General features: G+C 41.7%; 1 protein-coding gene across 6 annotated transcripts in view; it reads left to right on the top strand.

Annotated features, from left to right (window-relative positions):
* zfhx3b (zinc finger homeobox 3b) overlaps positions 1 to 13,810 on the top strand; it is a 418,235-nt gene that overhangs the window by 172,487 nt on the left and 231,938 nt on the right. For all 6 annotated transcript variants that reach the window (XM_061813996.1, XM_061813993.1, XM_061813994.1 and 3 more), the window contains one exon: positions 5,117 to 5,157. The gene's annotated coding sequence lies outside the window, so the exon portion shown is untranslated. The remainder of the gene's footprint in view (positions 1 to 5,116; positions 5,158 to 13,810) is intronic.

The following is a 13,810-nucleotide window of genomic DNA, read 5'->3' as shown; positions in this document are numbered from 1 at the left end:
CCAGTGGATATAAAAGTCTACACACCCTTGTTTGAAGTAGCAGGTTTATGTGATATAAAAGAATTAGACCAAGATTAATTATTCCCCCACCTTCAAAAAAAAAAAAAAAAAAATCCATCAACTCAATTGGATTCTGGGAGATTTTTTTTTTTTTTTCATCGTTCGATGAGACAAAGGTTACATTTCTTGACTAGAATTCTTAGATGTATGTTTGGCACAAACACACAAATGCTTGTCACCATAGCTATAGGAAAGAATGATGGGTGGCAGCATCATTTCGGGATCTTTTTTCTTCATCTAGGCCTGGGGAACAAGGTGGAAGGAATTATGAACAGTTCAGAATAGCTGTTGGTGTTACCACAGAACCCTTGGGCCTCTGCTACCCAATAAAATAAAATAAAAAAATGCCCTGAATAGCATACTCGAACATCCGAAGATGATATGGCGTTAGTCTTGACCAGAGACAGATAAGGAGAATGGAATTATGAACAAGAAATGCCTACTAGAACTTCTAAAGTTTATTCAGGGTCTTTAATCTTGATGTGAGAGCCTAAGAAAGGCACCAGCGATTACCATAAGCATGAAATTTTAATGTTTCTGCCCCAAAAAAAAAAAAAACCCAAAAAGTTAATGGAAAGCCTACTAGAATGTAGCTTCCCAACCAAAAAAGGTTGTGTACATTTGTGCAACCAAATAATTTCCATTGTTTATTTTTACTTCCCTTCACAAAAAGATTACAAAAATCGATTTAGCACTTCACATTAATGGTGTAATAAAAATTCAATAAAACCAAAGTTTTACATTGATCTATTTTTTTTTTTTTTTTTTAAATATCACCAACATCCACATCCATTTGGTCAGGGGTGTGTAGACTTTTTGTATACAGTGAGGAGAGTGAAGGAACTCATGTTTCCCATATTTAAAGCCTAAAACCTCTAAATGGAATTTAATATCAGTGAGTAACATTGCCGCAAGGACAATTGTGCATCTGTATTGAAGGCTTAGTATACTCGGCAATATGTTTATGTCTGTACCTTTCATTACCCGCACGACGTACTTCGTGCAGAGTGCTCAGCACCTCTGCATGTGCGCCAAGACTTCCAAAGCTACAAAAAGACCCACAGGTACGAGATGAAATGCGAATGTCCACATGTCCACTCGCATGCCCGGAAGACCCTCCCCAGCCGGTATAGAAAAACACTTACTGTTAATGTAAATAGCGAGGCGGCATAAATCAGGCGCCCGCGCGCGGCCTGTGAGAATATCGTGTAATAGTTATTGCAAAATGAAGCGGCATTGGGATCAATATCCCACTATATCTCACTCTGGCGTAATGGTACCGAGGGAAGAAGGAGGCCAAGGGAGTGCGGTCCCTCCACCCCGCCGCGGGCCCAATAAATCTGCCGGACTTGCCGCCCGCTTATTAAAGTGCATACGTAATCGGCAGCGGCCATCCCAAAATACAAGCTTTTCTTACTGACCTGGAGTCAAGGGAATAAATGCCTTTGTCTTGTCTCAGGGCAAAGGGTTCAAGCATGATTGAGGTTTCAGCATCCTTTTTTGCAAGGTGTCATCTCATCGTACTGCTAACTAAGGCAAGATGTCCGTTTCAGGCTTCGAGAATTTCAATGTCGCACAGTTTCATTGTCTGAATGTTGTCTGCATTGGATAAACTTCTTAGTCTTCCGATAATGTGGTAACAGGTGACTCGACTCACTTCACAACAACCAGCAATTTGGCAGATAGTATTTGTAAATAGTCTTTGAAACAAAAATGAAAAAAAAAAAGGCTTCAAGTTCTTTAATGCGAGTCTTAGCTAGAGATTACCGTCAAACTAAACCAATAAGAATTGCACATTATTTTCTGTACTAAAATTAATCACATAGCCTCCAGGACCTTAATGCTAACATACAATACGAAACTCCTTAGGCACCCGGGCTAAACATTAGCATTTATGTGACCTTGTCGCCGCCCTTCAAACAAAGGATATATGAACACAAATGGTGCTGCAACACACGTAAACCCACCACATAATATAATGTTCATGAGTGATCGTGAAAATCTGCAAATAATTGACCATTATTGTAATTGCTATGAAGCTTTTTTTTTAACATAACACAAAGAAAACTTGAATAAGTAGATGCCAATTTTACTGCTGCACCGACAAGCCGAAAGAGAAGCTCACCCTCCACTTTTCCATCGTACTGTTTGAGTCTTATATAGCCCCGAGGTGGCTAAGGAGATCTTCACAATTGAAAAAGTATGAGATAAATGTTCTTTTTTTTTTATGAATTATTTTTTTGTTTTGTTTTATTTATAGATAATGTTTACTATGATAGTCATTGATGCCTTTGGTGCAGGCAGCGTTGGATCGATTCCCGCTCAGTGACGGTTTCGATGTCTGCCCTGCGACCGACTGGCGACCAGTTCAGGGTGTAGTCCGCCTTTCGCCCGAAGCTAGCTGGGATAGGCTCCATCTTTCCAGCAACCCTCGTGAGGATAAGCGGCTTGGATCATGACAAAAGTTTACTATGATAGGGCGCTAGAAAAATTAAGTGAAATATGAGTTCAGTGCAGGGCTGGAAAGTGCTTCAAATTGAATTTATTCAACAATCTTACATTTTAATTTCTATTGTAGCGTTTTAAAAACACCTGCGACAATTTTTGCGCATCAAGAAAAGCTTTTCAAAACATATAGTATAAAACCCGATTTATTAGTCATAGTCGTGATGCAAATTCATCGCCGTCGTAAGATGTGCTTTTCCAATGTAATGTAAGGTTTTCATTTCCCTGAACTTGAGATTAGTCACTCAAAATTAAAGCGCAGTATAATGTAGTGCTCACCGAAGGAGTCCGGAATGTCATCTGTAATTATTTCTTCACAAATGAAAGAAGAAAGGAAATTATTTTCAAGGTCATCTTTCCAAGGTTTGGATCTCCATCTCAAAAATTGTGATTAGGTTTTAATACAGATCTTGTATCTGCAACGGCTGCACTAGAAATGTATTTGAGGCGCGGCTTTGGAGTAGCGACACGGAGTGTACGTTTTCATCACTCTTTTCCTTTGTAATCGGAACAAAGTCATAGTTTGGATGAGGAACAAAGTGCTCTCGCCGTTACAGCCCGAGCAGTTGTAGGCCCAGTGCATATAAAAAGTCTTCACACCCCTGTTCGAATGCCAGGATCTTTTGATGTATGGTAGATACATGAGGCTAAGGTTAACAATTTTGAAACTTTTTCCTGCATTAATGTGACCTTTCAGTCCAGAAGAACTCAATTAAAAAAAATCCTCTAAAGAGGGGGAGTAAAAAGAAACAATTGAGATAATGTGGTAATATTAAAAAAAAAAAAAATATATATATATATATATATATATATATATATATAATATTGTAATAATATAAAATTGGCTTTTCTTGGTATTTTTGTAGTCATGCAACACAACTAGTGGTCTCCAGAATGATTTCACAGCAAAGCTCCCTCTAATTTTTTATGTGTCTGAGCAAACACACTAAGGCCGTGAGCGCCCCCTTTGACCACCATGAGCAACATCAGGCGTACCCACTGCGGTCAATCAGTGTCGTCCATTGAAGTTACATAGCTCATTAAAAGCTTCAGATTACATTGCCACCATAACATTTTTAACAATTTTTGTTTTTGTTTTTGTAAACTTACACTGAAAATGTCAACAAACAAAAAAATAGGTTGCCAACCAAACCAAGCTAACTATGAACTGTAAATTTGAAAATGTCGCTTCCAACTTTGTTTCATTTATTTATTTTTTTAACCCACAAAGATATCCCCGTCTGTTTTTCTTGGTGTAAAATTAAATTATTGCTTGCAGAATATCTTTTCCAGTGCATGTTGAAAGCTGAATGATGCTCTCAAACAGTTTTAGGGTTAATGTCATGTTACTTCCTATATTTAAAATAGAGAATTAGCTTTTTGTGCAATGCATCGTCTGTGCTTTCATTCTCAATCAGGCTGTGCCAAGGTGCAATTTTAACATTATACGCCATCTCATCCTGAGCTTTCTACTTTGGCTTCAGACCAGACCTTTTTTTTACTCAAAAAAGAGAAAATCTTGTCCAGTTTCACAACTTTTTCTTCTGTTATTCACATACCCCGGTGTTTGTAATTATGAGTGTACCCCTTTACAATGGAGGGGGGCGGTGTCAGGTAAACTAGGAAGTCGAGTTAGTGTGGCCTGGCATGGCCGAGCGGCAGCTCTTTGTGAGAGGCAGTTTGCTGCCGTGTTTTAAAAAAAAAAAATAATAAAAAATGTAAAAAAGGACGTCAGGCTGTAGTTCACTGCGCTAGATCTGTTTTCCTCTGTGCCGAGAGTGTGCCACAAGTGCACAAATGCGCAGTTGCGCAGCTTTGAGCGAACATTGTTTCACAGCATCAGAGGGATTTCAAGTTTTGAAAAGTACCGGTCAGGCGACAGGTGCAAAATAATTTCCAAGGCGTCAGAGTCACTCTGGAAGACAGGAAAGGTAGTCGAGAAAATGTGGCGTTACCAAGAAGTGGATGTCACGCTAAAACTGATGATAAGAAAAGAAGAAAACTGGTTAAGCAGGCTGCAAAAAGCATCAGCAACAGTTAAGGAACTGCAGGAATTTTGGGCAAATACTGGCTGCTTAGTACTTGTGACAATGTCCTGTCTTATTTTTGGGCTAAAAAAAAAATCAGGAAAAGCCTACTGGAACGTCTCAACTTTATTTAGGGGTCAATCGGGGGTTCTCTAAATGTTGGCAGGTGTGTGCTGACTCCATCTTGTATGATTTTTTGAAATCTTCTCTAAAATATTTATTGAGGGGCAAAAAGTCCTCTTGATGACTGATTGATTTGCTCTTTTATTCAGATTTTATCCATACATTTATAAGATTGTGTCGCAAGCTAAGTACATCTTTGGGGCAAATATTATTGGCCACTAAAATGGATGCTGGCCCGAGATTAGGAATTGGAATGTTCAGAAAGTACAGCGAGCCGTAAAAACTGTGGTTCGTTGTTTTTTTTTTTTTTTTTTGGGGGGGGGGGGGGTCTTTCATACTGTCAAGGGTGTGAGATTTAACGCTGCATGTCAACAATGATGCATTTTTCTTCTGTTTTGCAGGCGTACGACTGTGAGGGAAACACGGCTCTGCTTCACAGTCGGTAAGTGCTTCCATAAAACTTTTTGTTCTGAGAGACTTTTCTTGTATTAAGTTAGCATCTTTTTAAATTTCTCTGTTAAAAAAATATATAATTCTAAGTGTATTCTTTCAGATACAGACTGCATTCATTCATGCAGTTTATCTTTGCTCTTTAATTTGCGTAGACGCTACCTTGCAAATTAAAATGGCAAGATTGTTTTAAAAACATTTTTGGAGGGAATCCAATCCCCAACTTGAATAATTCATTTTGCAAGATATCTCCTTCAAGTTAGATTGAACTCTTGTTGTGATTCCAATGAACAGTCACATCACAAAAGAAACACCAAAATTAAAAATTGTTACTTTGGAATAACAAGACTCAAATAAAATAAGTAGACCTCCAAATAAATACTTCAGTTAGCTCAAGTAATCAGTTTAAATTAAAAAAAAAAAAAGACTCAACTACTGGGTGACAGTTAAGTAAGTTCTGACTCTTTTAATGAGTAAATTCAATATCAAATATACAAAAAATGTAAAATTGGAATGTGAAAGTTTAGATATTGTCCAAACATATAACTTTGAACATAAAGAATTATACATCATATCTGAACTAAAGGGAACTTTCTTCGTTTACACTCACTCGGCAGTTTTTTGAAGTGGAGTTCTTGTAGGCTGAAATGACGTTTTCCAGTAGACACAGATGACTGCTTTTTGTGAGTGTAAGGCCAAGAGAGTTGAGCCCTTTCTGATTGCGAGTTGCACGCCGTTCTTTCCTGTTGTCTCTGCCGTGCTTTAAATGAAAGAGTCACTTGGCAAAAACTGCGAAGACTTTGCGTGCCGACACGGGACTGCTCACCTCTGTTTGATTGGTGAAACGAAGTCAAACGTCGCTCTAGTGGTTACGTTGCATTGGTGAAACGGAGGCTGAAGCACAAGTATCTCTGAATCAAAAACAAATAGATTGCGTGTGCAGTAATAGATCCATGCGCATTCAGTTTAGTCACATAATAATAAAGTAAGCCAATGTGTGTCATACATTGCATTATATCAACTTTATTTCTATCCGTCGGCATTTCTAAAAGATTTCCGAATTAACACGAACATGACCTAACGCAGCTGACAAACGTTTCCTACAGTCATTGATAACTGTTTGGACACATTTTAAATTATTAGCATTGCCCCGTTCGGACCAGAGATGTAACACAACCTGCCACCGCGGGTGTTAATCTTAACAACAGGTGACGTATGTAAACGATATGCAAATGAGATGTAAATGACCCAGAATGACCTGTAGCCTCTGTGTCGATCTGCGACCCATCATCCGCTTCTAAATGACTTGACAATGGAGCATTGTATCGATCTGGTCGGGCTTCCGGCAAAAGGGTCAAGAGTGTGACACACAGCCTGCATCTGCGTTATGTCTGCAGGTTAAATGGATGTTGGTACTTGCATTTTATGGCTACCGGATGAAGATTTTCAATGTTCTGCTTTTATTCACAACCACAACACATTTGAAGTAAAATAATCATGGTGTGCTTGAAGGGTATTCGTTCAGGTTTAAGGTAAGAGATTTCATAAAACTGAGGTTGAATTCAAAAGTAGTACGCAAATGACATGATTGTAAATATTAGGATTGCAGTACATGGAGAGGTCAAGCGTAAAAGATGACGTGCACCATTTGGAGAAAAGTAAAATGGCGTCCTAGCAGACTATTTATCACAGCAGAGTTCGATGTTGCAGTTCTTGCACAAGCCATCATCGCAAACTTTGCCACGTGTCTCTTCCGACATGTTCCGAGAAATGCCAGTCAGTAAAGTTTTCTGTTCCACTATGACACAAAATCTAACTGCACTGAATGCACGTCTCTGGGCACTATTGGTGGAGCAAACCATTTTCAAGGTGTGGGGGCGGATGCTGTATTTCTACATTACAAACAAGTACCGTATTGGACACATTTACATTTACACATTTCTAGGTTGTTTAAAAATAAAATTTGTATCAGTCTTTTGGGGAACTGTCAAATATTGCGGGTACTGGGATTCATTTTGCCGATGTTTCAGGCATGTTTGCTGCCAACATTGCTTCGATTGTGCTTGATCATTAGCCTGAAATAAGATAATTGCGTAATGTCGCCACACATCTAATTATGTCACAATAGCTGCGTAACACACACTTTGGAGACAACCAAGCCCTACTAACTGAGTTCTTTCTGGTGAATGAATCTCATCTCTCCTATTAAACGGCTGTAGAATTCAACCGAAAGCAGTTTTAGAAAAGTACTTAATTTTTTTCCGAAAGTCTCATGATGGCAAGTAGAATAGATACAGTGTAGAAAATAAGTATTTGAACATCCTGCTATGTTGCAAGTTCTCCCACTTAGAAATCATGGAGGGGTCTGAAATTTTCATCGTAGGTGCATGTCCACTGTGAGAGAAAGAATCTGAAAAGAAAAATCCAGACATCACCATGTATGATTTTTTTTTTTTTTTTAAATGATTTATTGGTTCCCTTGCTTAAACCAGCACATGTCAAGGCCCGTCTTAAGTTTGCCAATGACCATTTGGATGGTACACAGAAGTCAGGGGAGAAAGGTTTGTGGTCAGATGAGACCCAAATGGATGTTTTTGGTCATAATTCCACTAACCGTGTTTGGAGGAAAACGAACGATGAGTTCCATCCCAAGAACACCGTCCCAACTGTGAAGCAAGGGGGTGGTCCCATCATGCTTTGGGGGTGTTTTTCTGCACATGGGACAGGACGACTGCACTGTATTAAGGAGAGGATGATCGCGGGCAAGTATTGTGAGATTTTGGGGAACAATTTCTTTCCCTCAATCGGAGCATTGAAGATGGGTCGTGGCTGGGTTTTTCAACACGACAATGACCCGAAGCACACAGCCAGGAAAACCAAGGAGTGGCTCCGTAAGAAGCATATCAAAGCATCTTCCAGACCTAAACCCAATAGAAAATCTTTGGAGGGAGCTGAAACTCCATGTTTCTCAGCGACAGCGCAGAAACCTCTCTGATCTAGAGAAGAACTGTGTGGATGAGTGGGGCAAATCCCTCCTGCAGTGTGTGCAAACCTAGTGAACAAACTACAGGAAACGTTTGACCTCTGTAACTGCAAACAAAGGCTACTGTACCAACTATTAACATTGTTTTTCTCCGGTTCAAATACTTATTTAGAGCTGTATCACACAAATATATCGTTTAAAAATCAGACAATGTGATTTCTGGATTTTTCTCTTTAGATCATCTCTCTCACATTGGACATGCACCTATGACGAAAATCTCAGACCCCTCCATGATTTTTAAGTGGGAGAACTTGCAATATAGCAGGGTGTCCAAATACTTATTTTCTTCAAGGTACTTCTTTGATGTGTATTCCTTTATCTGTAAGAGCTCTTTTGATTCTGAGCAAAATGCTCCCACATGTGACCAAAAACAATACAGGAAAATTCTTTTTCCCAAGCATTAGTTGACCATATTACAAATCGAAACCTCCCCGTGGTTCTCTCTCCTGCGCTGGTACTTTTGGAGTGACCGGCAAAAGCAACATCTGGAAGGACCAGGAGTTTTTTTTTTTTTTTCTTTGGAGCGGAGTGTTGTTTTTTTTGGATGGGGGAGGGGCAGATTGCTGCCCCTGATAATTCATCTCCCTCCTCATTAAACGAGCTGAATAAATACAGGCCTCTTCCAGTTGTTCCTATGAATTTCCTCAGCGGGCGTCAGGAGACCCGAGCGGGGGCTGCCGGATCAAAGCCGCCGGCGGCCCCGAGTTGCACCCGGAGTGAGATTGTGTTCCGGGGCCGGGCCCATCGCCTTTCTCCCCGAGAGCCTCGGAGGCCGCCGGGTCACGAAGGCGGTCGGCTCGCTGGCCCGAGATCAGCACGGGCGGAGGAAGAAAGGGAAAGCAAAGCAGCAGGAAAGGAAAGCAAACGAGGAAAATATGATTAGGGGAGAGGAAAGCAGATCTGGTTTTGTCCGACACAACCTTTTTATGATCATAGATCAAAAGTTATCTATAGATTATAGCAGGGGAAAAAATGAATGATGAAACAGTAATTGTTTGAACAAATTCGTCATCTCAGATGCGTGCTGGGTGATGAACCGTTGACTCCATGAGGGAAAATTCATCCATCTAGCCATATTCTTAGCCGCTTATCCTCACAAGGGTTGCGGGAATTGCTGGAGCCTATCCCAGCGGTCATCGGGCAGGAAGCGGGGTACACCCTGGACTGGTTGCCAGCCATTCGCAGGGCACATGGAGACAAACAGACGTACTCACAATTCACACCTTGGGACAATTTAGAGTGTCCAATTAATATTGCATGTTTTTTGGGATGTGGGAGGAAACCGGAGGGCCCGGAGAAAACCTACACAGGCACGGGCAGAACATGCAAACTCCACACTGGTGGGTCCGAGATTGAACCCAGGACCTCAGAACTGCGAGGCCAACGCTTTACCAGCTGATCCACCGTGCCACCAGGGAAAATTCAATTCATGCTATCTTTGTGCGAGGTTGTGTTTGTTTTGTAGTTCCCGCTGACCTTTTTGGACTTGGTGATCAACACGGACGCACCGCTAGCTCGATGTTGTAGTCACGGAATCCGTGCTCGCCATTGGCCCAGTGGTATATGTGGCAGGTGGGCACTGGCTCACTTGAATGAGACACCGCTACCTCCCCTAAATCTCATTTTTTTTTTGACAAAATCACATACTATTGCGACACCTGTCAAATGCTCTCAAGTATGTGGGGAAAAATACATATTTTGTCAGTGTTTAGTGATAGAAAGACTCCAATTTTGAGGGGAAAAGGAGGGGAGCTGCCCATAATACCCAACGTGCAGTTTCATATGTGAAAGTTGGTGGGGGCAAAGCCTTACTATCCATCCATTTTCTTATCTGCTTATCCTCACAAGGGTGGCAGGGGAGGGCTGGAGCCTATCCCAGCTGTCAACGGGCAGGAAGTGGGCGGTGTACACCCTGAACCGGTCGCCAGCCAATCGCAGGGCACGTTGAGACAAACAGCCGCACTCACAATCACACCTAGGGGCAATTGAGGGTCTCCAATCAATGTTGCATGTTTTTGGGGTGTGGGAGAAACCGGAGTGCCCGGAGGAAACCCACGCAGAGACGCGGAGAACATGCAAACTCCACACAGGGAGGGGTGGGATTGAACCCAGGTCCTCAGAACTGTGAGGCCAATTTAATTTACTAGAAGTGTAGAGAAACATTTTGTCTGCCAATTAAAAAAAAAAAAATATATATATATACTATTTTTCATCAGTAAGAACTTCAACAATATTCAGCTGTGCTTGACCGGCTCCCAACCCCCACATATCAGATCGCCCAGAACTCCTAACAGCTGATAAATGCAACGAGTTTGCTTGTTATTTTAGCGAAAAAAAAAAAAAAAAAAAAATGCAATCCATCAGGTTAAATATCAGCACACCGAACCGACACGCACACAACAAATATGAAACTGCCGATGTAATTAAGCGACCCGGCTTGCTGGACGTTCGCCGGGGATTGGAAATGACCAACGCGTTTTCGGAATTGTAAACGTCCACCGCGCGCGTCCGTGCGTGTGCGTATAAATGGCCCTGTGGTCGTCATCAGGCTCCCATCAGTCCCTCCATTAGTTACTGAGCTGTGGGGTCTGTGCTGGAGCCCACCTGCCTTGAATACAGATGAGGAGAGAAGAGGAGGAGGAGGAGGAGCTGCAAACACAATGAAGACACGCACACAGAATTGATAAAAAAAATATATATCTATATATGTGCCTTACCTTTGAATGCAATGGCTTAATTTATGGCGCCCTTTTAAACAGAATAATTGGGTTGTGTACACCAAAGTGATTGAGCTACAAAATAAGAGTTGGATTGAAAATGTCTCCTCCGGCTGCGAAACGCGCACACTTCATCCAGCGGCACATCATAACTTACACGCTCTGAAATAACGTCACACAGCGCACGGTACACACGCCGGCGGCCGCGCACGAAGGCAAACACGGGTCGGCGACTCGGCTCGTCCTTTTCGGCGCGCCGGCCCCGCGCGCTCGTGACGAGAAATCTGCAGGCAGTCATTACAGCGAGTCGGGCAAACATACGGCCGCCGTGCTTGCTCGCGATGTTTTCACACGTCTGGCTGTTGTTGATGCGCGAGAGCGCTGACGAGCATACGTACGCTAGGATAAAATGATTCCATGCAATATAACAGTGGCTACGTTTGCAACACTAGCAACCGGATGATTGGACTTTATTCTAAATATACAATAAACCTATTTCCATTGTAGAACTAATAGAAAACAATTTTTTTTTCCCCCCAAAAATGTTATGAAGCATGTATTATCGTCCCATGCCTCAATTACATACCAATACCATTCATTTCACTTTCTGAATTCCGTTTTGTCCATCTCTGTTCTCTTTGAGAGAAATATTTGTGCTATTCTCGTGTCAAATGAGAAAATACAATATGACAAATAATGTAAGGGGAAAAAAAATAGTTTTCAGGGTGAAACGGTAATGCTTACCTTCAAAATAAATTGCTTGATACAATGTGATTTAAAAACATATTCAATGCATCTTATTTTAATTATATACATGTTAGTGTACTGCAACACAAGGCAAAATATTGAAACTAGAACTAGTCCTTGAAGAAAAAATGTTTTTCTCATCGCAGAGCAGCAGTTTGGTTTGGTTTAGTTCAAAATGAGGCTTTAAGTTTTTTATTGCCACTTCCACTTCACGTTTACTGCCAAACTCAACAAACCAAGAGGATTAAAGATTGATTATTTCAGATAACAAAATCAGCTTTGCCATGTGAAAGTCCACTTAGGGTAACGAACAATGCAAAACGCCATAGAAGGGCTAACAGCATCGATGTCACCAGTGCTAAAGATGTTTGTAGAGGCGGGATGTGCGACCATTTTAAGTGTCTCAGGTTCTTCCAAACCTTTGTTTTCCCCCTTTCAATCCAAAGATTCTGCATTTATCTAAATGGGAAGAGGTCCACTTCGGCTGGTGTGTTCCTCTGACAGTGCAAACGGGACCTATGGGAGGCCCCGGGTCAGGCTACCTCCCTCCAGCCCACCCCCCCCCCCACCTCCCCAAAACATTATCTTGCCATTTTAAGTCACCTCGCTACTATTTCTTCCAATAAAAACCAATAAGCTTTCCCGTCATGGAAATCGCGGCCACTCTCGAGTGCTCGAGCCGAGGCCCGCCTCCATGTCCTGTAATTGCGGACCACAAGTCCATTTTAGTTTAATTTCTTTATTCATGCGTTTTTTTTTTTTGGGTAGGGGGTGGGGGTGGGATTTGATTCCCCACCGCTGCCCCCAATGCCAACAGTCCTCTCGGTCCAGTGTGGTTTGGGGCTGATTGCCTGCGGCGCCTGCCCCGCACTCGGTAATCAGACAGGAGCTGGGGAGAGGGCAAAACACAAACTCAAGGACCTTTTCTAATTGGGAGGGATTCGGAAGGGGGCAGTCGGACTTTGCATTTTGTGGCGGAAATGGCAGCGGCCGTGTTTGGGCTGTGAAAGGGGCGGGTGAGGTCGGAGGGTAGGAAAAAAAAATGGCAGACACTTCCCTTTAATTAAATCAACACATCCTTCATAATGCGTCTGACACTGGCGTGAAAGTCACGGCGCGGGGGCCAGATCTGGCCCGCCGCATGTTTTTATGTGGCCCGCGAAGCCAAATCTGGAGTGTCAGTTTCCATGATTCTAGTAAAAATTTGTACCAAAACTACAAATGGTCATGTATCACAAATGATAAAGTTGAGATATTACAAACATTTTTGTGTGACCAAACGTGAATAGTTGAGAAACACATTACCCTTGATTTCTCATTCCAAAACTAGTTCGTAAATATGATGAGATGACTAAATATTTTTGTTTCATAGTCATAATGGCCCTCTGAGGGAAACCGGAACAACTATGTGGCCTGCGAGAAAAATGAGTTTGACACCCCTGCTCTATGAGTAATCGACGTGTACTGTATATTCTTGCAACAATAAAAATGGGTCACAAATTGTGAGAGGGAAAGAAATTCTAGCGGTATGATTTAGAACCGCATGAAGTGTAGTTGCTTGCAAGTAGTTTAGTATGTACAGTATTTAGTGTTGTGTCCCTTATTTGTGGCATTGATTTGTTCATGTCTTGTCTTGCTGCTAATTTTGTGTAATTGTCTCCATTATGTGGCCTCCCATAAAGTATTTGTAGCCACCCAACAAAAGGGGAAATCATTTGTAATGTTAATTGTATGGAAAAGTGTCCCGATCCATCTTACGTGACAAAATTAAGTTTTTATCACGACATATCACACCGGGATCTAACTGATACAAGCATCTTTTGTATTTTCATTCGTGCACAGCCGAGGCAAAAAAAAAAAAAAAAAAGAAAAAAAAACACTAAACTTTAAATATTTTCTGATAATTCTATCTAAGCAGATACAATCAGGTGGTAAAGTGTAGGCCTCACAGTTCTGAGGACCCGGGTTCGATCCCGGCCCCGCCTGTGTGGAGTTTGCATGTTCTCCCCGTGCCTGCGTGGGTTTTCTGCGGGCACTCCGGTTTCCTCCCACATCCCAAAAAACATGCAATATTAGTTGGACACCCTAAATTGCCCCTAGGTGTGATTGTGTGGCTGTTTCTCCATGCGATTGGCTGG

The sequence above is a fragment of the Syngnathoides biaculeatus genome, chromosome 3, assembly GCF_019802595.1.
Source record: "Syngnathoides biaculeatus isolate LvHL_M chromosome 3, ASM1980259v1, whole genome shotgun sequence".
Taxonomy (NCBI): domain Eukaryota; kingdom Metazoa; phylum Chordata; class Actinopteri; order Syngnathiformes; family Syngnathidae; genus Syngnathoides; species Syngnathoides biaculeatus.
The sequence above is the reverse complement of the archived record's forward strand: the minus strand, read 5'-3'. Positions and strand labels throughout refer to the sequence as shown.